The sequence below is a fragment of the Schistocerca cancellata genome, chromosome 5 (assembly GCF_023864275.1).
Source record: "Schistocerca cancellata isolate TAMUIC-IGC-003103 chromosome 5, iqSchCanc2.1, whole genome shotgun sequence".
Lineage (NCBI taxonomy): Eukaryota > Metazoa > Arthropoda > Insecta > Orthoptera > Acrididae > Schistocerca > Schistocerca cancellata.
This window is the reverse complement of record NC_064630.1, coordinates 113,538,616-113,564,833: the sequence shown is the minus strand read 5'-3', so window position 1 is coordinate 113,564,833 and position 26,218 is coordinate 113,538,616.

Sequence of the window (26,218 nt, the reverse complement as noted above, 5' to 3'; positions counted from 1 at the left end):
AGGTAGTGACTTGAGGATAACGATCGTCAACTGCGCTATCTATAATGCACGTTTATTACACCACTAGTCCTTACTCACAACATAAACTAACAAGATACAATTAATTGTGAACCTCGTTGTGCGTCTGGCACATCGTGGGTCTTCTGGGGGCCTGATAAGTTCTTACTACCTATTAAACAAATTTTGGCCCATGCGCTGTATTCAGTATACAAAGAGCATAATTTATACATCGTAGGTAACCTAAATTAATGGAGGAATGAACAGACATTCATGGTCAGATACATTGCGCATTGTTTTAAAATGAGGCCGCATTCATTGTCAATACGTCCCAGAGATGGCAGCACCGTACGGCAGATGGAATTTTACCGCCAGCGGCGAGAATAAGAACTGTTTTAAATACTTAAAATGGCGACGTTTTCCTTACTTGAACAGCGTGCAACCATTCGTTTTCTGAATTTGCGTGGTGTGAAACGAATTGAAATTCATCGACAGTTGAAGGAGACATGTGGTGATGGAGTTATGGATGTGTCGAAAGTGCGTTCGTGGGTGCGACAGTTTAATGAAGGCAGAACATCGTGTGACAACAAACCGAAACAACCTCGGGCACACACAAGCCAGTCTGACGACACGATCAAGAAAGTGGAGAGAATTGTTTTGGGGGATCGCCGAATGACTGTTGAACAGATCGCCTCCAGAGTTGGCATTTCTGTGGGTTCTGTGCACACAATCCTGCATGACGACCTGAAAATGTGAAAAGTGTCATCCAGGTGGGTGCCACGAATGCTGATGGACGACCACATGGCTGCCCGTGTGGCATGTTACCAAGCAATGTTGACGCACAACGGCAGCATGAATGGGTCTTTCTTTGCGTCGGTTGTGACAATGGATGAGACGTGGATGCCATTTTTGAATCCAGAAACAAAGCGCCAGTCAGCTCAATGGAAGCACACAAATTCACCACCACAAAAAAATTTCGGGTAATTGCCAGTGCTGAAAAAATGATGGTGTCCATGTTCTGGGACAGCGAGGGCGTAAACCTTACCCATTGCGTTCCAAAGGTCACTACGGTAACAGGTGCATCCTACGAAAACGTTTTGAAGAACAAATTCCTTCCTGCACTGCAACAAAAACGTCCGTGAATGGCTGCGCGTGTGCTGTTTCACCAAGACAACGCACCCGCACATCGAGCTAACGTTACGCAACAGTTTCTTCGTGATAACAACTTTGAAGTGATTCCTCATGCTCCCTACGCACCTGACCCGGCTCCTAGTGACTTTTGGCTTTTTACAACAATGAAAGACACTCTCCGTGGCCACACATTCACCAGCCCTTCTGTTATTGCCTCAGCGATTTTCCAGTGGTCAAAACAGACTCCCAAAGAAGCCTTCGCCGCTGCCATGGAATCATGGCGTCAGCGTTGTGAAAAATGTGTACGTCTGCAGGGCGATTACGTCGAGAAGTAACGCCAGTTTCATCGATTTCGGGTGAGTAGTTAATTAGAAAAAAAATCGGAGGCCTTACAACTTGAATGCACCTCGTAAAAACATGGCAAAGAAAATAAATCTTTAAAAAAATCGGATGATTCCATCAATCCGATGAAAGATATTGTAGCGGCACCACCGTTTAGGATAGGGAAAGTTCGTTTTGTTCGATATTTGGAGCACCAGTTACAGCCAGGTGCAGGCTGGATTGCAAGAAGTTATGCATACCAGCAGTTGCGAAGGCAAACGGAGGCCACGGGGGCATAGAACTGCTCGAGAGGGAGCACACAGCAGTTTCCATGGCGCGAGTCACAGGCAGAAGAGGGCCTCTGGCCAACCTAAGTATAATGCATACGTGACGTGAAGCGGTGCATTAGCGAAACAGAGGCGCGCAGCCGAGTAAAAATAGGTGTTGTTTCCTAACGAGAGTCATTCAAGTGTGGCAGCTCTCCTGGATGGCGAGGTGTGTCTCACCACGTGCTACACGCTTCAGCAGATGGGGTGACATTGTCCTAGTCCATGGCAGGTCGTTGGTTCGACCCTCTGAGGCTGACGCAGGGTCTGCAGGGGCCAGCGGCGGGGCACTCTTGGGCCCACTACCGCGGGCAGTCGACCTGGCTTCCAACACGTGCCGAAGGCATTCTGGGGCGATGGCCGCAGATCCGGAGGCCGGATTGCGGGCGCTCGATGTCGCCGCGTTCTAAGCCACATTGTTGAGGGGAAGAGAAGCGCGGACCATCTTGCAGTTGTCAGCCAGCTGCTCGGCGGCTCCCAGTGGAACAGCGCTGAATCAACAGGGAAGAAGACTGCTGTGCCGGCTGCAGGCGCAGCCCTGACAACGCAGTCCTACAAGGCCGACACACAGCAGCGCACTGCACTGGGTCACTGGGGCAGTGGCATCAGCAGTGTGGGACCATGTGATACGGACCAAGGTAAACCGAGTGCTGCAGTAGAAACAAATAAATCACTTTGAAAGTTCTCGCCGAGTTTTAATATGGCACTTCCTGCCACCCGCTCACTACATTTGGTGTCAATACGCCACATCTGGCGTCTGATATCATAACAATACTTACGTACAAGAGGTGCAGAGTAACACTACAATTATATGCATAATATGGTGTAGGGAAATCTTTTTTGCATGCGAAAAAGCTTCCAGGTGCCTTGCAATGTACAAATATAGATCCTGTTTGATTTCGAAGGAAATCTTATACCATCCTCCAAGCAGAATAGCGGCAAGCTCAGGTAACAATGATGGTGGTTAGCGTTCACATCCCCTTCTCTCCAAAGTCACAAAGGCGCCATAACTGCTGATTGTTGTGGCCAGGGACGATGCGACAATTCGTCTACGTGCTCGTGAAACCACTCCTGGACGATTCGAATTGTATGAACAAGGACCCTGTCGTCTTGGAACAGGGCTTTACCACTGGGGAACAAACATTGCACCATGGGATGTATCTGATCAGCGAAAATGGTCAGTACTGCAATCTTGCAGTGTAACCATGGACACTGTGGTATACCGCTACTATTGCAGCCCAAATCTTCGAAAACCTCAGTAGTTCATTCTTGTGACCAAAACTAGCCAGAAACTGGAAACAGTGCGAAACAAGATTTAACCGACCAAAAGGCTTTCTTCTATTGCCTCATAGTCTACGTTTTATTCCTTCGGCACCATGTTTTCCTGTTAGGGGCATGTACTTCACCGATAAGTGGTTTTGGAATTCTTGCTCGCAGTGCTATTTGCTGCTTATGGAGTTCCTTTCGTGTTGTTTTGGTGCTGACAGAGGTAGGGAGAGCGACATTAAGTTCTACAGTTACCGTTGAAGCTGTCATCCTTGTGTTTTTCGTCAAATTCCTTTTCAGTGACAGGTAGTGTGTGACACTCTTTCGTGCGCTGTGTGACCTGGCGGATATTTCCCAATTTCCGTGTAGGTGGTATAAATCTTCAACGTGATGCTTCTTCAATCACCAAACACTTCAGCTATCTTGGTTACGGGAACACCCACTATACGGGCATCGATAATATACCCATATTCGAATTCACTTAGCTCTGACACAATGCACTCTCAGTTACACAGAGCACTGTTGCAACTACGACTAACACATCAATTCTGTTGAGGGAACTGCACAGGTTTGGTTCGTGGTCAACTACAAGAGCACAACTTGCAGGTTCCGCTGGCATCTGCATTCATGTTCAACCATACATTGCTCGCGATCTTTCCATGTGTTTATCCAACCCAGTACAGTTGGAAAATTATGAAGGCACACTATATGTAAAAACAAACTCATTCTTCAATTTTAGTTACAAAAGACACCGAGAAAATGCATTGAAAGGGAATTTGAGAGAAAATCTTAATTGATTGATAACACAAGTAACATACTGTGCGCCAAATGCTGTAGTAGTCCCGCAACATATTCCCAAGTGATTACTGTAAAGCGGCTTCGTACAACTCTGTAGTCATAGTTCACATCGTCAAAAAACTCGGCATTCACACAATGTTGCAGCGTAACATCAAGCGCCGGCACTTCGGCCTGTACGATACAGCAGAGAAGGCTATGAGAAGACGACAGCCAATAGAACGCTGACTAGGACGACACCACGACTGGAGCGGCACCTATACGAAGAGAATATGACCTCCGCTCCAGCTAGAAGAGCCGCACTAGTAGACGAGCAGTGATATAAACTCTATAGCCGTGACTTATAAACTTGTGTGATTTGCTCGAATGGAAATGGTATATATCGAAGGACATTGATTAGTTGCATGTCGCCATTTGCTTGCGACCCATCTTTGTAAAAACGCAAAGTTAAGTATTGTCAATTTAATTTACTGTAATAAACTCCATTAGTAAGATTTGCTTCAGTGTTGTCTAGATACCCGAGAAAACAGCTTCCTAGGCACCCTATATTAGACGAGTGGACAGGACCCCCCACCCACCCACGCCCTATTAAATGAGAGTAGGCTGAAGGCATTTCGAAATGTTCACAAGAACAATGGAGACTAGCTTTACTGTCCCAAAGCTTGCTAAGCGGGTGATATGAAACGCCCAGTTTGTCACACGTTCAGCGCACAAGTGGCCACTCTCATAACGGTATCTGTTAAAGGCGGTTGACTTCACATTCCATGAACACCTCACTGGAGAAACAAAAGTACTGCACGGCTGCTTTGGACTCCAGACATTCCTCCCTCAGGCATATGGATAGTGCTGGCGTACCTTAGCTTTAGCAAATAAGCAGATGTATCTTCTGCTGAACTTTGAATCTACACTAGCAACGTCTAGGAATTCTCCTCCTTCTCTATAAGTCACAGGTAATTTTACGAACTGCTGTTTAACCAATATGCTTTTATTTCAAGAAATTTAAAATTCAGTTCATAACTGAGTCGCAGTTCCTTTAAGCTAGATAGTATATGTAATGGTTTTAGGGGAAAGGGTTCTGCAGTTGACATTAGTTGGGAAGCGTTTAACAATTCCAGAATTTTGTTTACAACCAAGAACAACATCCCATATGCCTTGACTGGAACTGGGGGAATGGACTAATTGTAATTCATTTTTGGAAAACGGTTCTTCAGTGTTCCAGGCACGTGTAAGTACACTCCTGGAAATGGAAAAAAGAACACATTGACACCGGTGTGTCAGACCCACGATACTTGCTCCGGACACTGCGAGAGGGCTGTACAAGCAATGATCACATGCACGGCACAGCGGACACACCAGGAACCGCGGTGTTGGCCGTCGAATGGCGCTAGCTGCGCAGCATTTGTGCACCGCCGCCGTCAGTGTCAGCCAGTTTGCCGTGGCATACGGAGCTCCATCGCAGTCTTTAACAATGTTAGCATGCCGCGACAGCGTGGACGTGAACCGTATGTGCAGTTGTCGGACTTTGAGCGAGGGCGTATAGTGGGCATGCGGGAGGCCGGGTGGACGTACCGCCGAATTGCTCAACACGTGGGGCGTGAGGTCTCCACAGTACATCGATGTTGTCGCCAGTGGTCGGCGGAAGGTGCACGTGCCCGTCGACCTGGGACCGGGCCGCAGCGACGCACGGATGCAGGCCAAGACCGTAGGATCCTACGCAGTGCCGTAGGGGACCGCACCGCCACTTCCCAGCAAATTAGGGACACTGTTGCTCCTGGGGTATCGGCGAGGACCATTCGCAACCGTCTCCATGAAGCTGGGCTACGGTCCCGCACACCGTTAGGCCGTCTTCCGCTCACGCCCCAACATCGTGCAGCCCGCCTCCAGTGGTGTCGCGACAGGCGTGAATGGAGGGACGAATGGAGACGTGTCGTCTTCAGCGATGAGAGTCGCTTCTGCCTTGGTGCCAATGATGGTCGTATGCGTGTTTGGCGCCGTGCAGGTGAGCGCCACAATCAGGACTGCATACGACCGAGGCACACAGGGCCAACACCCGGCATCATGGTGTGGGGAGCGATCTCCTACACTGGCCGTACACCACTGGTGATCGTCGAGTGGACACTGAATAGTGCACGGTACATCCAAACCGTCATTGAACCCATCGTTCTACCATTCCTAGACCGGCAAGGGAACTTGCTGTTCCAACAGGACAATGCACGTCCGCATGTATCCCGTGCCACCCAACGTGCTCTAGAAGGTGTAAGTCAACTACCCTGGCCAGCAAGATCTCCGGATCTGTCCCCCATTGAGCATGTTTGGGACTGGATGAAGCGTCGACTCACGCGGTCTGCACGTCCAGCACGAACGCTGGTCCAACTGAGGCGCCAGGTGGAAATGGCATGGCAAGCCGTTCCACAGGACTACATCCAGCATCTCTACGATCGTCTCCATGGGAGAAAAGCAGCCTGCATTGCTGCGAAAGGTGGATATACACTGTACTAGTGCCGACATTGTGCATGCTCTGTTGCCTGTGTCTATGTGCCTGTGGTTCTGTCAGTGTGATCATGTGATGTATCTGACCCCAGGAATGTGTCAATAAAGTTTCCCCTTCCTGGGACAATGAATTCACAGAGTTCTTATTTCAATTTCCAGGAGTGTATATTACGTACGGTTGCAAGGAATTCTTGCATACGTGGTAGCTTTTGACGACTAGCCAGTCAGTCTCTGATCCGTCCCCCAGTCGATTTCCTATTCAGAACATTAACTGGTTTGTAACATTCTTGCCCCTATTACAAAAGAAGCTCAAATTGAGTTGGGTGACGAAGACGACGAGGAGTATCTTACAGCTCACTGAAGTACCACTCGATGACCTAAGACATTTGAGGACAATAAAGTGTTTCTTGGCCGGACAGGGTGCCGAGCGGTTCTAGGCGCTACAGTCTGGAACCGCGCGACCGCTACGGTCGCAGTTCGAATCCTGCCTCGGGCATGGTTGTGTGTGATGCTCTTAGGTTAGTTAGGTTTAAGTAGTTCTAAGTTCTAGGGGACTGAGGACCTCAGAAGTTAAGTCCCATAGTCCTCAGAGCCATTTTTGAAAGTGTTTCTTTTTCTGAGTGGGTAGACGTGATTTTCATCCTGCTCATCCTTTAAGCGTAACGAGTGAGATGACAATGGTTTGAAGGCTCTAGATTCACAACGTGGACGAGGGGAGTCGAAGTCCAGCAGTCAGTATTTATGTTTTCTGTAGTTTTTCAAAATGAATTGGTGTGACTGCCGGGATTTCCTTCCCTGTTCGTGTGTAACCTTTCGTGCGACTTCTCCATTGAAATTGTGTCAATAGCACTTTAAAACCTGATCTTCTTTCGTTTTTATCACGAATGTATGTGCAGTGTATTAGTGACTTGAACCCCACATTCAATACCAGTGGAAGAAAGAGGGATTCACCATCATTAAGGCATAATGGGATCTGGAGGTAGCACAAACCGATAATAAAGTAAGAATCGGCCAATGTCTTCCCCTCTGGTACCATGGAGTAAAATACAGAGTAGTATTTTTGACGCAACAAAATTACTGTGAACGTTGTGTAATGAGATGAGAGAGACCAGGAGATTCACTTTAGCAACAAGATATTCCAACAGATATTCTAAAACTTTTGGGGTCTGTGCACATTAAAATCAGTAACAATACTGTACGGAGAAACAACCAGTAACGTGAAGGCCAGCCGTTGTGACCGAGTTGTTCTAGACGCTTCAGTCCGGAAACGTGCGACTGGTACGGTCGCAGATTCGAATCCTGCCTTGCGCATGGATGTGTGTGATGTCCTTACGGTGGTTAGGTTTAAGTAGTTCTAAGTTCTAGGGGACTGATGACCTCAGATGTTAGGTCCCGTAGTGCTCAGAGCCATTTGAACCAGTAACGTGAAGACATTCAAACCACACTTATACCCACATCGTTAAATAAAAATCTAGTCGTTTCTCATAGTTAGGTGTCGTGTGAAATGACGCTGCTGCATCTAACAGGCGCTAAAAGCTCACAGAAACAGAAAATCACATTCTCAGCCTGTTAACCTTCTGGAGTTCATTATTTTAGTTCATGATATGTACCATTACAGCTATTTTCGGATAGCTTAATCTCTTAAGATTTTCTCAAACGTAGCTGTTATCTGTGTATGCATTTTTTTACAGGGAAAATGAAAACTTTGTCATTATTTAGCAGGTAGTTAAATGTTTATTTCAAAATAAGAGAATAACCCACGCAGGAAAATTTGTTTCTTTGTGAAAGTTGTCCTCGACCAAGAAGGAAGAAAAAAGATTTATAAGATATTATAAATCCAGTAAAGGATTGTAACAGAAATTAATCGTAGTAAATGAACGTCGGTTATTTCCCAAAGAATCCTGTAATGTATGAGCACGGTGACAACTTTACTACAAAAGCAATGTTCCACTAATATTAAAAAAGAAATGCCGATTTTCTCCTAACTGAAAGAGTAATGCACTGTTATCAGAGAAAAATGTTTGCAGCAAACGATCAGCATTTAAGTGGTAGGTATAGTGATGCTTAAATACCAAGTACCATACGAGTTCAAATTTTTTCTACGTTTTTCACCATTTCATCATTTAGCTGCTGCACGGCCATCGATACGCGCTACACGTTCACCTTGACATATTTTGCTCCTACTGAACTTTGGACAGTTACCGGTTTTGTAGCGTGCACTTGTGGAAAGGTCTTCTAACACTGTAGTTATGCCACTATACTGTACAGCTATTTTTAATAGGACAATAACAAGCAGGAGGTGGATCCCTGGGTGCATAACGTGGTCGCAGGTTCATTACTCAGCAAATGTCCTCCACCTGAGGCGGTAAGGTCTGGATATTTTCTGCCTCAGTCCGTCTCTTGCTGGAAATAGCAAGAGATCTTCATGGGAAACACACTACAGAGATTGCGGAGTGGCTATAATTAAACTTGTTCTACATGAGCCAGTTCAATGATACGATTCGCTGATGACATTGCTATCCTGAGTGAAAGTGAAGAAGAATTAAATTAACTGTTGAACGGAATGAACAGTCTAATGAGTACACAGTATGGTTTGAGAGTAAATCGGAGAAAGACGAAGGTAATGAGAAGTAGTAGAAATGAGAACAACGAGAAACTTAACATCAGGATTGATGGTCACGAAGTCAATGAAGTTAAGGAATTCTGCTACCTAGGCAGTAAAATAACCAATGACGGACGGAGCAAGGAGGACATCAAAAACAGACTCGCTATGGCAAAAAAGGCATTTCTGGCCAAGAGAAGTCTACTAATATCAAATACCGGCCTTAATTTGAGGAAGAAATTTCTGAGGATGTACGTCTGGAGTATGGCATTGTATGGTAGTGAAACATGGACTGTGGGAAAACCGGAACAGAAAAGAATCGAAGCATTTGAGATGTGGTGCTATAGACGAATGTTGAAAATTAGGTGGACTGATAAGGCAAGGAATGAGGAGGTTCTACGCAGAATCGGAGAGGAAAGGAATATGTGGAAAACACTGATAAGGTGAAGGGACAGGATGATAGGACATCTGCTAAGACATGAAGGAATGACTTCGATGGTACTAGAGGGAGCTGTAAAGGGCAAAAACTGTAGAGGAAGGGATTGGAATACGTCAAGCAAATAATTGAGGACGTAGGTTGCAAGTGCTACTCTGTGATGAACAGTTTAGTACAGGAAAGGAATTCGTGGCGGGCCGCATAAAAAAAAAAAAACCATGAGCCAGTAAACAGGTAAACAATTTAACTTATGGGCACCTAACTTGAGCCGGCCGTGGTGGCCGAGTGGTTCGAGGCGCTACAGTCTGGAACCGCGCGACCGCTACGGTCACAGGCTCGAATCCTGCCTCTAGCATTGATGTTTGTGATGTTCTTAGTTTAGTTAGGTTGAAGTAGTTCTAAGTCTAGGGGACTGATGACCTCAGTAGTTAAGTCCCATAGTGTTCAGAGCCATTTCAACCATTTTGAACCTAACTTTAGGCTGTGCGCCGCAAGATTTGTCTTGTCAACAGTGTTAGTACCTTGAATGGCCGTTTGAAGCCGATAGTGGTATGGAGAAGTAGGGTTGAAACACAAGCATCGGTGTGTATTACAGTTGCAGACAGTCAAGATGGATCTGGACAACATGCACAGTACTTCACTCGTAAGCCCCTCTATCAAAACAACAGCAATAGTGCTGCCACTCTTCGCTAGTAACGACGCATTAACGGAATATGGAGAGATTCTCTTTCTGCGTCGGGGCTGATGAACACGATTTGGAAGCTCCAAACAAATGGTACTTTGGGAACTGCTTCTGGGAAAGGCCAACGGCCAACTGCGCCAAAAATAGTTGATGAAGTTACTGCTGTGATGCCTGAGAATGATGGACGCAATGTGAGATCTTCAAGAAGTGCACGAGCAGTGTCACGACAGCTGTACATTCCACGGTCCTCCGTTCGAAGAGTTCTGCGAATAACTGTGAAGTGGTATCCGTACAAAACTTTACATTACTCACCAACTTTTGCGACGTGATGCAGTCATTCGAGTAGACTTTTCTCTTACGTTTCTTACAAGGGTTGAAGTTGAGGACACGTAGCCTGGGAACTTTTGTGGGGTAATGAAGTACACATTACTCTTGATGGGGATGTAGACACAAATCGCACATTTGGGATCTTCACCGACAACGAACGTTCATGAAAGTCCCCTGCTTAGTGAACGTATCACTGCGTGTTGTGACTTCAGGGCACCGTTGATTTTTGTTTGACCAAAGACATGCAGTGTCATTGGCACACGTTACTGTAATCCGCTTCGCCAACATGTTATCCCTGCTCAACGTGAGAAAGTTACTTTGGTCTGCCTGAAGGACAGGGTTTATGAACGGGATACCAACACAGAGGTTGGAGGTAAGTACAGCCAGGGATGTTTCTGGCAGCAGCTGAACAGTCTGCAAAGGGTTTCAAGGCTGTCTTTGATGCAGATGGTACGCAATTAATTAATTATACCTTCTCATGGGCAAATCAAAATGTGTTTCTTTCAGAACTTTATCCGTTATTTTTCTCCCATATGGTCCCTACAAATGTTTCAACGAAGTTTCATTTTCCTACGTTTTTCATGGCAACCCTCGAATTATGAAAACATTGTATACTAAAAGTATCAACGTAAACTGAACTTTGAAAATTCTTGAATGTAGCATTTATACTCACAGTTTGCGAGGTGTTGGAGCTAGCAGTGTACGCTAGTTTTTGCACATAGAAAAGGCAGTAGTGATTTTCCTCCAGATCTTCTTCCATGTTGTGGTCAAATCCGAACGGTGACCGTGATAAGGCGTCTGCAATAATGTTCTGACTGCCGGGGATATATTCTATCGAAAAATTGTACTGCTGCAGGTATGATGCCCACCTAATGAGCCGCCTGTGATTAAGCTTTGCAGTCACCAGGAACTCGAGTGCCTTGTGGTCTGTGTAGACCCTCGTCTTGCGACCAAACAGAAGATACCTAAATTTTTCAAACTCCCATACAATAGCCAGCACCTGTAACTCGGTTACTTAGTAATTCCTCTCACTCTTGGCTAGTACTCTGCTACCAAACGCAATTGTCTTCCACACCCTGTTTCCTTAGTGTACATAGTCTTGGAACACCATGACACCCAGACCTGAGTATGAACTGTCTGTTACTATGTAAAGCTCTTCTGCTAAATAATGGTGTGAGAGGATGGGTGCTTGTAATAATGCGAGATTTAATTCTTTCCATTCGGATTCGGCTGCCTCATCCCATTCCCAAGGAATCTTCTTTCCTGTAAGTTGATGCAACCTAGGACTGCTCTGAGTTTTGACCTGTATGAAGCGGTTGTAAAAGTTTATGATCCCTAAGAACCTCCTTAACTGCTTCTTAGTCATAGGAATGGGAAACTTTTCAATCGCTTCGATCTCTTCGTAATTTGGTGCAATGCCCTCACCCATGATGATATGCCCTATAAATTTGACGGAGGACGTCCCAAAACTCGATTTTTCGATATTGATAGTTACTCCGTATTCCTTGAATGTCGCAAGGAGTTCACCGAGGACCGCATTGTGTTCTCCCCAAGATTTCTCCGCGATCAGCAAATCGTCCACATAGCTGGTGACATGACGTTTCAAATTATCGCTTAGTATGCCGTCCAGCCCCCTAATGAATGCGACAGACGAAATGTTCAGTCCAAATGGTAGACGACGAAACCGGTAACATCTTCCAAACGCTAAAAAGGCTGTGTACTGTCTGCAATTTTGGTGGAGCTCAATTTGCTGAAACTCGATTTTAGATTAGCTGATGAGAAGATTTATATTCCATGGAAGTTTTGTAAGAGTTCCTCTAATCGTTCCGGTCTGTCTGTTTCGGGTTCTATTATGGTATAAATTTGTCGCGAGTCCAAGACTAAACGAATAGTACCATCTGCCTTCTCGACTACTCTTAACGGGTTCTTATAGGCTGAAGCTGTAGGTTCTATTATTCCTTCACTCAGCATTCGCGTAATTTCAGCTGCTACTTTCTGTCGATATGCCAAGGGGATTCGGTAGGATGGCGCACGAAACTGGATGTGCGGACGTACACGGAATTCATATTGTAAGTTCTTTATTGGTCCTGTCTTGGGAATGAAAACCTCCCCATGTTCCACTACTAGTAATTTATGAAGTTCTTTGCGCTGGTCGGACGTTATATTCTTTATTGCTTCCACTTTTTCTCCTATACTTTGCTTTATTCGTCCCATTATTACGACTTCATTCTCATCCGTGTCATCTCCCCTACCCGCAACGTCGACCTGTTCTTCCTTTCTATCTTTCTGACACGCATAGTTTATCCGTAGTCAGTTAAACGGTAGTTGGGCTGGGATGAGCTGGTAGTCGAACTTAATGTGGACGGGATTCGCTTTCCTCAAAAACCACTTCACCTCATCCTAGATCAACTGTCGCTTCATGCTCATTTAGGGAGTCCGTTCCTATTATCATGTCGATCGCCAGATTTGGCACGAACCAGAAGTTAGACTCTATTTTGTGTCCTTGGCAGGAGAATTCCAGTCTTGTTTGTTGGGTGACCTCCGTACATTTACCCGCTAATGCCCCTTTTATTTTGGTTTTCTTAACCGATAGGACAGGCCAGTCCACCTCCTGAGAGAACCTCTTGTATGCTGCTTCAGATATTGCCGTTATGTAGCTTCCACTATCTATTATCGTATTCATGCTCTTTTCAGCTATTGCTACTGTGATAAGAGGCTGCCGATCCTGTCGAGGAGTTGTTTTATGTTCTTAGAGCAGGATTTCTGATAAATCTTCGTAATTTATCATCCGTAGTAGGCCAGGTCCAAGATTACGTGCGAAATTCCGGCGGCCTGTGTTCACACTAATCTGGCGTCAATCCCTTGTTAAGCTCCCCCTCCTCTGACGTGCATTAGGATTTGCGGGTCTAGTTTCAATCTCCTGGCTCCACTGTTGTCCTTGGTTTCGCTCTCTCCAATTAGGGTCACTTTGCCGTTCGTTATTCTTCCTGTCCCAGGCTCCTTGTCTAGATTGATCCCGTTCCCTGACGTTCTGGTTTCCGTGTCTCTGGTTTCCATAACCTTGAATAGCGTAACCTTGATTTCCGTAACCCTGGTTTCCTAACTGACCAGTGCGATTATGCGATCTGTTGTCGTCTTCCCTTGCTGGCCAGTGGTATTTGATACTTTGCCCCTTCTTCCTGCCCTTTGCGTCTTGTTTATCAAAGACTACGTAGAGTTCGCGCAATAGACTCTTGAATGCTTCTATGTCAGTTCCACACTTCCCTATAAGTGTCTGTTGGTAACCGGCCGAAGTGGCCGAGCGGTTCTAGGCGCTACAGTCTGGAGCCGTGTGACCGCTACGGTCGCAGGTTCGAATCCTGCCTCGGGCATGAATGTGTGTGATGTCTTTAGGTTAGTTATGTTTAAGTAGTTCTAAGTTCTAGGGGACTGATGACCTCAGCAGTTAAGTCCCATAGTGCTCAGAGCCATTTGAGCCATTTTTTTGTCTGTTGGTAGCTAACTGGCAATTTGGAAAAGCAAAATTTAATGATTTCTCCGTTGCTATATGGACTGTCTAAAAATTGATTCTTCTTGAGTAAATCGTCAAAAAATTTAGTTAGGCTCTTATGCCCGGACACTTCCAGTTCAGGACTAAATATTACTTCCCCTTTAATCCTGTCTTGCGTTTCCTTTGACCAGTAGGTCCGCAAGAATGTACCAACAAATTCCTGATAAGTCCGACACGTCGCTGCCACACCAGGCATATTTTCCGCGGCTTGGTCTTCGATGCGTCCACACATGAATTCTAATTTTGCCTGGGTTGGCCATGATGCCGTTAATGAATTTCTAAACTGCATCACCCAGCTCTGCGGATACATCGACCCTCCATTATCTTTGAACTTTTGGAATTTTAGTATTTACAGGAAGTGATTGTGATCAAAATTCTGTCCGATCCTCGCACTGGTGTTATCACTAGTTTCCGATACTTGCACGTCTGCTGAGTGTCCTGACCTATCTTGCTGATAACTTTGATGTGCTAGCTCTGTATCACAGTGGAAGTGGCACTCAGAATTCACTCTCCAAAATGGGCTACAATTATTGGAGCTATTACTCTCCGTTTCTGCATGTGCATTGTTAGTTCCGCACTCGGTCATTGGGCTAGAGCACGGCGGGCTTTTCCTCGGAGACACAATTCTGTGTACTCCATCATTGGTATCCAAGTGTGCAGTGCTCGTTTGCCCGTTTTGCTCTAGTTTTGCTATCCGACTCTCTACTTCTTCCATTCGTTTCGTGGTGTTCGCAACCACGATATTGCCTTGAGTTTTTAAGAACGCTAGGGATTTTGAGTGGGATTGTGTTGTACGTCACAAGCGCCCTGCGAGTTAAGAAGTTGCTTCCGCGACTTTCTTTGCCCATGTTGCTGCCGTTTTGGCCAGGCCTGCTACTTTTCGTGCAGCCATTGATATTTGTTTTCTTCTCCACATTCTTTCTTTATTGTTAGTAATTCCCCACGAATTTCCCCATTATGCGAAATTATTGCCTGAGTGTCCTTCTTACACTGTTTGTCAGCTTCTACCTTCTCCTTCTTACGCTGTTTCGCATCTTCTTCCTTCTCCATCTTACGTTGTTCGTCAGCTTCTTCTTTCATTGATCGTAGGAAGCTCAGTATTAGGTTAATGTCACCTTTTTGATCCTCATCACACATGGGCGTTGTAACCCTGGATACCTGAGCGCTAGAGCTCTGACGTGACCGAGCTGGCCTCTGTCTGCTCTCGTTCGTTTGACTATAAACTTCTGCCACCGTCTCGACCTGTGTGCCTGTCTCTGCTTCATCCTCTACCTCACCACCATAATCACGGCCGCGACGTTGCTCTAAGATCGCGTCCAAATCACCTTCCTCATCAATGAACCTGCCGCCCTGTCCTGCTAAAAATGTGCCCATCTCATCTCTGAACCTATCCCCGGCAATAACCTGCCCCTTATCCATTATGCTATCCACTTTTGTTTTAGCCTCGCTCGCTAATAGTCGTGCCTTACTTCTCGTGATCATTCATGAAAAACAAATTTATCTAAAATGCACAATAAAAATAATCTACACCCTGTATTTTTACACATAGATAAAAATTTCAACAACGCCGTTCTAACACTGCAATTATATGCACGATTTGTTGTGGTACAGAAACCGCACACAAACCCAACAAAGTGTGATGTGGTACGGACACCACATCAAAGAAACGCTAAAAGCAATGAACATAAAAATATATACACTGAAAACAAAAACTAATCATGCACCGCTACTTTAAAAACTAATCGCGGAACTACCAGAAAAAGAACTTGGGTATTAATCATTAAAAAAGTGGAGGGAAAAAAAATTGAATATTCCTACTGAGAATGCTGTTTGCTTATCAGTGATTCACAGGAACCAGTCCTGAAAGGGTCGCCATTTTATGTGAGGTGCAAGGGCTAGCAGTGCATTTAACACTAAATTCTTCTAGAATCTTCATATGGAAATGATGCTCTAAGCCCCCTTTTCTAACTCGAACTTTTGCTGTTGGACATGGATTAAGAAGAAACGCGAACTGCCTGTAACCGACCCTGCAAGTGGAATAGAAAAGAGTTTGGCACCTGCAATAATTTAATTTGATAGAAATTAATTTGACAAAGGAAGGTTTCATTAACATAGTCAGAAATGAAAGGGTTGCTTTACCGATCCACAGAATGAAAATTCTGTCCAAAATAACAATCTGATTAATTATGACTAAACTCAAAATAATAAACAAAACACATGAAACATTTATAATACGTCAAATAGGATACTCAAATAAATGCTGTGAAGGTGAAGTTGTCCATAAACTAGATTGTGACATTATGATCAAGTGGTATGTGGAGCCAATTCCTTGCAACTCAAATCTTAAGAGAAACACCCAGCCAACCTAACATTAATTGGTGCTATAGTAGTGAGAACTCAGACAATGAACACCCCAGACAGAACCACGTTAGAAAATATGGGAACAGGCGCGCTCTGCTGAGATCTGATTGTCACATAGCAAAATTCCCTGGTTTGCCGGTGCTGCGGATGTACATTACCAAGCTGTCTTCCTAACTGCAAGGACATGATCTGGCATTCTGGAGGCGATGGCTGGTTCCTTCCACGTCCCGTCTTGGTGATGATAATGTCGCGAATATAGCCCGAAACAAATTCTCCTGGTCTGGTTGTTCCAGACTTAAGAATTCCTAGCAACACAAATACGCCTCTGAGGGAGACGAAGAAGGCTCGCTACGCAATCGCTGACGGTACAGTGAGTGATTATAACAAGCGAAGTCACACAGTAACTCCGATACAGTCAACTTTAGCCAAAACTGCTCAAGACGGACAACACAGGCTGCTTGTACACAGAAGGCTCATTTTGCCAACTGTACTTGGAAAGTTACGCTGAAGTCGAAACTTCAGCAACTTCGTCAAACAGCCAACGGAAGGCAGGCTGTCCAGAACAGCGAGAGCTCACTCTTGTAACCTACTCCTACCGAAAGGCGAAAGCCAACTCACTCAAGAGCACCAGTACAAGCCAATCACAGAACATTCTCGCCAGTAGCCATGGTTAAACGTTCCAATCAGCAACTCGAAAACTGGCGGAAAATTCCACTCTACTGCTGAAGCAGTACTATTCCACCAATGGAGATACTGGGCGCCAATTCCTGCGCCAATTTTGCTACGTCACAGAGCTATCCCCTTAACAAGCCAATTGCAGTTATGATTTTGCAGAAAACGCCGGTATTTGCCTGCCAAGACTGCCTGGGAACCCAAGTCATTCCCACACCTCGCTGGTAGCCCGTCAGAAAGTGTTTTCACAAAGTTTCTGTGAAGTAACGGAATCTCTAGCCCCAGCCACTCCTTCAGGCCCCTGTGGCCGCGTCGCCCCCGCTCTTATGACAATGTCGGCGTCTGGACAGCATCCACTCGACTCCCTCACACTCATCGGCATAACCCTTTCAAGATCAGCAGAACCCGCCTGTCACCGGACCACCCGGTTGACGAGAGATGCTGCGTGGGAAGACCGCTTGTGAAGGAATAGGAACTTTTCACTGCATGCAATTAGAGAGGAAAATATTCATATCTTATGAGTTCTCAATACTAGCCTTGCGAGAGAGCAGTCCGCTTTCAATGAACTTTGTGTATGTTATCTGCCTGCAAAACAAATTACTCAGATTAAAATGTTGGCTCTGAACACTGTTAATCTTTATCTTAGTCTAGTAAACAATGGCTGTACCAAAACTGTTAATTTAATTACACAGAAAATGAACACACAATTTACGCGTTTCACTTTCTGATATAACTGCTCGAAAACTCACAAGGTAGCATTTTTCTGAAATCCTTAACTGATCTGAACCTGTGAAATGGTATGATGTTTTTACAAATACATTCCGACAATGACTGTCCCTTACAGTGGACATGAATTTTGAAGATAATTAAATTTGTGGGCCTACCTGTGCGCACGAAATTCTCGTCTGTATTGCAACCTGTTACTATTATGGTAACGATGAAACTGTCAAAAATAAAATTTCATCTCCCGTACTTGCGATGAGCAATGCAAGACGGTATCTTGTAATTTTTCATAAAAAAAGATTCTACAGCACACATCTCGTGATGTGCAATGCGAGCATACAGACACATTCAAAAAGATAAAGAATGAAAAAATGGGCAACTACCCTGTATGGCTAACATATGAGAACACAGGCTCCAAAAGTTAAACCATGCTTCATTAAGGTATAACAATAATACACCATATCATAAAGTTCTCATACCTAGTCGAGTTAGAAAAATATTTCTTAGTAATTTTCCTGTTCACTATTACTTACCATGAGACTTGTTTCAATTATAAGACAAAACCGTAAATTCCATTACTAAATTTCTACACCAAACTTCAATCAGACGCAACGTTCAAACAATAAGAAATTACACAACTAAGAACACAAAAAACTGTATTACCTTACACGTTGGCTTACTCAATTCCTCCATTAATGCAATCCCATTTACACAGTATTTTTCAACAAAACGTATTATTTCAAAAGTTTTTCTAAATAACGCTGCCTCCGACGCACGGCAGGCCATCTTCCATCCTTCTCAAAGCAAGTACGTAGTCAGACGGCCTGACACACTCTGACTGCTGCTCTCTTCAAAGAAAGTAACCTCCCTGACCAACATCTGTGGTCTCAGAAACAGACTTACAAAGCATATGGTTACATCTATACTACGGAGGTTGAGTACATTTATCAAATTCAATATTTCATTCACGTTAATGGCGAAAACTTCTTGAAAATCGACATAGCAAATCGGACAGTCTTCTTTCAAAACGCGTAATATCCGAAATGTCCACGTGGAATGAAGTACCGCTCGCTGGCTTGTAACGAGGCGTAAAAAATCGTGGGAAGATCTTAAAGGCCGAAGGCTGAAGCAGGCAAGTGTCACGCCGTGTCAACGAAATCGGTTTCAAACGGGACAGAAGTTTCTGCTATCTGTCTCACAAGGGGACCGGACGAGCTTGATGGATATTGACAAGGGTTTCAATATACACGGTGGCACAAAAAGAAACGGGAACGTTTCCACAATCCGATAAAACACTGATGACATTTATCATTTTTTTAAAAAAGTACGTCCTTCAGATGGCGTCCTGCACGAATACATTTGTGAATTCTGCTGCCGAGATTCCTCATTGACCGCTGCAGCATCTCAGGTAAGATACTGTGAACTGCATCCCGAATTCTCTCTTTTAATTCATCTAGTGTTCTTGGTCGAGTCGAACAGACTTTGCTCTTGAGGTAGCCCCACAAAATAAAACGATAAATCTGGCGATCTAGGAGGCCGGGTAATATTACCGAATCGTTAGATCACACGGTTGCCAAACAATTCTGTGTAGTATGCGACGTTGCTCCGTCCTGCTGAAACCAGATTTCTTGAACGTTTGGAAAGCTGTACAGTGCAGGTGTAACGAGAACCCGGAACATCTCCACGTAACGATCGGCACTGAGAGTTATTGTGTTTCCTGTTCATTTGCGAAAAAATACAGTCCGGTAATCCCATGTTATGAAACACCACACCATACCGTCACTTCACTAGCGTGTAAAGTGCGCTCATGAACGTCATTGTGTTTGCCCAGTAACGATTGTTCTGTTTCTTCACATAACTTGTGAGATGAAAATGTGCCTCATCTGACACCCACAACTTGTCTAGAAACTCATCATCATTGTTTATTTTTACTATCCTTTGTTGACAGAATCGTAATCGTAGCCGGTGATCGTTATCCTTCAATTGTTGCATCATACGTAGTTTGTACGGATGAACTTTTAAATCCAGATGAAGAATTCAGTGAACACTCTGCCGGGACATTCCAACCACTGCTGCTTACTTACGAACCGTGGGGTCCGTAAGACAGATTGGCGTACAACACCAATGTTCGCTGGAGAGTGCAGACGTATTAACCGTCCTCTTGGTTTCTTCTTGAGAGCAGATCCAGTCTCTTAAAAGTCATTAATCCAACTTTTATCGCGTGTTTCGACGGAATTGCATCATGACGTCTTAAATTATAAAAAACATCCAAACTCCCTCTGCGCCGCTACGTAACTATCATTGCTTTTATAACACATTTTTGTGGCTAATGCACGCTGTTGTCCATTCCACTGTTCCATGATTTCTGAAATGGCGGACAGTTTACTCGCTAACTGCCGCGAACCCGCAGTGCTGCCATCCGCCCATGGCTGCCACTATTCACTTCAAACAATCCCGTTTTTCTGTGTGATCCTGTATGTAAATAGTGAGTTGCAACTCATAACCGTTTTGGATAGATCCGAGTCTGATTGCTTTAGCTGTGCTTGTCTACACCATATGATCAAAACTATAAGGACAACTGGCTGAAAGTGACTTCGTGGCGCCCTCCATCGGTAATGGTGGAATTCAGTATGGTGTTGGCCCACGCTTAGCCGTGATGACAGCTTCCACTCTCGCAGGCTTACGTTCAATCAGGTGCTCCTAGGTTTCTTGGGAAATTGCAGCCCATTCTTCACAGACGAGAGGTATCGATCTCGGGTGGTGAGGTCTGGCACGAAGTTGGCTTTCTAAAACATCCAAATGATGTTGTAAAGGATTGAGGTCAGGACTCTGTGCAGTCAGTCCATTGCAGGGACGTAATAGTCGTGTAACCATTCCGCCACAGGCCGTGCATTATGAGCAGGTACTCGATCGTGTTGAAAGATCCTCGAATTTCTCTTCAACAGTGGGAACCAAGAAGGTGCTTAAAATATCCATATAGGACTGTGCTGTGATAGTGCTACGCAAAACAACAACGGATGCAAGCCCCCTCCATGAAAAACCAGACCATACCAGAATTTTACTGTTGGCCCTACACACGCTGGCAGATGACGTTCACTGGGCTTTCACCATACCCACACCCTGCCGTCGGATGGCCACATTGTGTACCGTGATTCGTCACTCCACACAACGTTGGTCCACTGTTCAGTCGTCCCATGGTTAGGCTGCCTACACCAAACAAGGGGTCGTTTGGCATTGAAATGTCCCCTTAGAGAAGTTATTGAATTACTGTGCTGGTAAACCCCATAAATTATTTGATTTTCAAACAGCTGAGCACTGAACGTACTCAGACATTTCTCTCTTTACTTATTCTGATCATCACTAAACTGACACACAGTATTTTTAGTGCAACGCATTCTGACTTTCAAAAATCCCTACAAAAGAACGGCCCTGACTAACAATGACCTATAACTTTCATGAATCACTTACCTCACAAAAATCTTCGTTACTCGAACTACTGCAATACAGCGAGCTCCACTACTGCCAGCTACATAAAAGATTCTAACTACTGAAGGGACTAACTACTGATACGCATAGTTAGCAATTGAAAGATTTTGATAAAGAACAAACAATGTATTTACCTTAATAATGTTCAAAAGTCATTATATAAGTTCATGACATCCAGTCTTACAAATTTACTGTCTCTGATGGACACACATCGAGATCATCCGCTTTCAAAACTCCGCCATCTCTCTCCCCACATCGACCACTGCTGGCGGCTCACCTCCAACTGCGCAACGCTAAGCGCTGTTAACAGCCAACTGCCCAACACTACAATAGCAAATTCCAACAATGCAAACCAGCACCAGACTGCACACAGCACAGTCAGTGATTATCATACAGAGCGCTACATAATGTTACCAACATAAAACCCTAAGCAGCCTACTTACATAGCCCCCATGCTCCTCACAAAAAAATTTTCAAATTGTTTTGGGCAGTGGCCAATACAGATTTGCGGAAATTTTTTATAATTACAATAACAAAGAAATCAAATGCACACACTTATTGATACAATGTTGGTCAAAAGCTAACATTTTCTCACAGTCCATAAAGACAGTCCTGATCATTCATCACAGTAAAATTGCAGTGTTGTTTTTTTTCCTCAAAGTCTGAGCAGTAAAAGTAAATGCACATGGACATAGTGGATTTCCATGCAGTCTTGAAGAAGTAGTGTTGTCCTTCCAGTGGAAAGATAATGCCGACGCTTGACATGTAGTCGGGTAATGGGTCACAACAGAGCAAACGCACAGCAGAGGTAGTCGAAGTTTTGAAGAATATTGGTAGGTAGGTCATCACAGAGCAGACCACTGTAGTCCTGATTACGGTATTTGTGAGCCACCAGAGGTGCAGACCCACTGCAGTCCTTGTAGAGACGGCCAGGAGCCATCTGTTGCGACTGTGCAAGTGCACAATCACCATCGATGAGTCTTGTGGATAATATAGCAAGTCCATAAACAACCACTTGAGCACTCACAAACTTTTTGGTGTGTCCATAGAACCAGCAATGCTGTTAACCAGTCTCTTGCAGAATTATCAACACACGTGCGAGCACTAACAGTCCCTTTTCTTTCATATATTGTGCATATACTATGACCAACAGAAATGTGTGCAGTGATATGTAACTTAATTTCATGATGAACTGGTGTCAATTACAATTTTATAAATTGAGAATACAATCCTAAAGGTACAGAAAACATCATTAAAAACATAATAATACAGGTAACATTTGTAGTAATACAGGCTTTACAAAAGATAGAAATAAACATGTACATCAGTGTTACAGGAATTATGACATAAATAAATAAAATAATGAGAATAGTTTTCGAAACATTGATTTCACACATGAGCATTGAAACAGAACAGAATAAATAATGTCTAAACATCTTTACAAAGTAAATAACACATTATTAGAAAAATTCTACATCATAACTCTTATCAGATAAAAACATAAAGACAGGAAGAACACTAATACACAAGGGTACACAAAAACATAGTGGAATAACACAGAAGGAAAGGACAGGGTTTGTTTTCAGTGTAACATTTGGTACTGCAGTCCAACCCAAAACCCAAAACTTCATTCCATAGATTTTTCCTCTCATTTCAACATTGGTTTCCACCAAAAAAATCCTATCCAAGCATGCTTTCTGTATTCTATTCATGTCCTCTGTCAAAATAGTTATTCTCCTCTGTACGCTACAGTTCTGTGCAAACCATTTTCTTATAGCTTCTCAATGCATTTCTTCAAATTCGTCACAGTTAGTTTCTTATCTAGTCTACCCCATCTTAAGCTAACTTAAATCTTCAGATATATATACTAAGGGAAGAGGCAATGCAGGAGCACAAAACAATTAACACAAACAGCAATGGCTAAAAAAATGGAAATTGGCAAAAAAAGCAGCAGTATATCTAAATTAGCAAAGCAAATGCTACATTACAACTAATATGAGCCAATGTGCAGCAACAAGAAAAATAAATCAGTAGTAAAACTGGCTTAACAGAGTAATAAAAAGTGACATTCATTAGCACTATGCCTGGCAAACAGCAGCAGCAAATGCAGTAACTTATACCTAAATATGACATAGCTCAAGCAGAAAAAATAGTACACTAAAGACAACAATGCAGATAAGGGAGATGGCTATTCACATCTTAGTGTCTATGTCATTAAAGTGATGCACCACAACAAGTAATTCTACCACAAAAATTACCAACTACTTGAAAAGAATATTACATATGCAGTTACTGTTATTAATCCCTTCTTATTGTTCTCTCCTTTCCAAGTGCTCCTTTTTCGAAGAATGTGGATCATAAAATTATTATTTAATACATCTGTTGACATAATGTGTTCACATTAGCAAATGCATTAAATTTTATTTCATAAAACCAATGCTGCAACACTGTTGGAAAACAGATATCAATTGAAATAAGCAACTATGTAAAGCAAACCATAAGAACATCATACAATAGCCATGTGGCATTTCATAAATCAGTAGAAATTCCCTCAATTCTCGTAGGAAGGCACTTGTCATAATCAGGTGTGCAGATGTAAGAAAATTTCCCATCATTTCATAAGCATTTCAGTAAGGAGCACAAAGTACAATATGTTTCCAAGTAATGAGCGTGTCGTATTTGCGATGCTTTCTACAAAGGAATGTCAATAGCGAGGTTAATGGTCTCTAGTTTTTCTTTGGGTTGGTTTGGTTGTTTTGGGGAAGGAGACCAGACAGCGAGGTCATCGGTCTCATCGGATTAGGGAAGCAAGACGGCCGTGCCCTTTCAGAGGAACCATCCCGGCATTTGCCTGGAGTGATTTAAGGAAATCACGGAAAACCTAAATCAGGATGGCCGGACGCGGGATTGAACCGTCGTCCTCCCGAATGCGAGTCCAGTGTCGAACCACTGCGCCACCTCGCTCGGTTCTAGTTTTTCTCCCCATAATGGCTTTTTGTCCCGGCAGGTGGCACAGCTGGGTGCCCATGACGCATTATGTGAAGGTCACTTAACTTTCTTACCAAAATTTACAACAGAAGTTTCCGCTACAGTGACTGTTTGATAGAAATAAAATTTCACAAGTCGAGAAATTACAGTAGAAATGTGTAGAAATAAAATCCTATAAATACAACAGTGTCCTAAAAATTTTTGCTGGCATTGTGAAACATTGATGCATATACAAACATTTCACAACTCTTAAAGTATGACTCTTGGTTTCCAACATCCTTTTTCACAAATCAGAGTTGCTAACCACTACTCATTATTCCTTACTTGATTACACACATACATATTTGTCGACACTTTTTCTATATTTCATCATAATAAATTCGTAGCATAATCAAATTCCTCATATAGCATCAGCTTATTAATCATAAACATACCTAAACAGTACAATACACTTTGTCGTCATAATAATATCATAACACCTCAGACAAATCTCAAAAACATCGTAGCTTCCTGCAATAATTTCAAAACCTAAAAAAAAATTTGTGCAAATTTCAGTAATGTCACCTACCTCAAACGTACTTTAAAATCATGATCCCATACCAAATACATCGTTCAAAGCTCACATAGTATCACAATGGTTCTGAAAAAATATGAACTGTTCACAAAGTACTGACGAAATACAATTTCATAAGCATGAAGTTATCCAACTGTGTAATTGTGTAAACATGTGTCACTGACATAGTAAAAAAATGTTTGTCTCTCTCAGTTAAATGTTCAGATACCTGTGTAATTTATGTGTTACAGGAATATGGTACTGATGTGTAAAGTTGTATAAGCAAATACCATATTAGTTAGGGTTCCTTGTGCTTGCCAAACAAATGGTACACAAAGTACGTGTGTACCCCCTGAAGATTAATGTAATTATACCCTCAGGTGTTACAGATTTCAGCAATCGAATGAAATGTATCACGGAAAACCTTTGTATCATTGTAATTCAAAAATCTTTAAAAATAAATGTCTTAAGTACAAAATTAATCACTCAAATACGTGTACTGCAGTGCTGAACTGTGCGTCTTGTTGAAAGATAATATCTGTCATTACTTCATGGTAAAATTGTGCCAAGTGTCGTAATTATCGTCGTCCATAAGCGAAGTTCTGTAGAAGTCAATTTACTTACCTCGTAATAAACAAAAGTGAAATGCTAGGCGAATAGATATCATAGTAATTACCTACAGTACCGTCATCAAGAAAGTACTATACTGTAATGTATTGTTGTGCTACGAAAAAGGCTGTCTCATTGTAGCTATACCAAAAAAGTTACTACTAAAACATGTTTTCCTTTCCAGAAGAATTCAGAAAGACTGTGCAGAGATAAATCAGATACACCGCTAAAGCAACAATGTAAATTGTGTCCATATTAGTAGTGCCCTGATATAATCGTGTACCTGTCAAAGAAACCAAATGCTGAGTCATCTTTAATCTCACAGAATGTACTTCAAATAAAGAATGTCTTTTCAAGTAAACCAAAGTGTAGCATTCAAATCTCATTAGCAGTATATGTTCTAAGTATGAAAGCCTTATAGTCGTTACGTAATCGTGCAATAACAAGCAAGAATGTACACACACAGTAACACTGTGTCCTCTGTTCATTATAACAGTGCATTTATAATTACTTGTCTAAATAAGTTCCCTAGGTTCTTGACTGGATAGTTAGCTTTAGAACATAGTTGCATGTTGACAGTTTCTAAGTGTGACAAAGAGTACTAGTAATGTGAAGTGAAAAAATTTTATAGCAAAGACCAAATAAAAAACAGATTATCTCTCAATAAACGGTTTTACATGTGAAATGTGGTGCAATCCTTTACTTTTCCTAGTACGCAGAGTTTCAACTACAACACAATTATCATGTGGTATACGTCGGTAAAGAATGCTAAAATTGTTCTCAGGGTTAGCGTCTATGTTATTTTTCTCAAGCCCAGCCGGCGCACGTAGCGGCCTGCGGTGCAAGTCATTGTCTGTTTCTTTGTTGTCATGAGTCTTTATTGGGATTTGGAGATTTAACTTC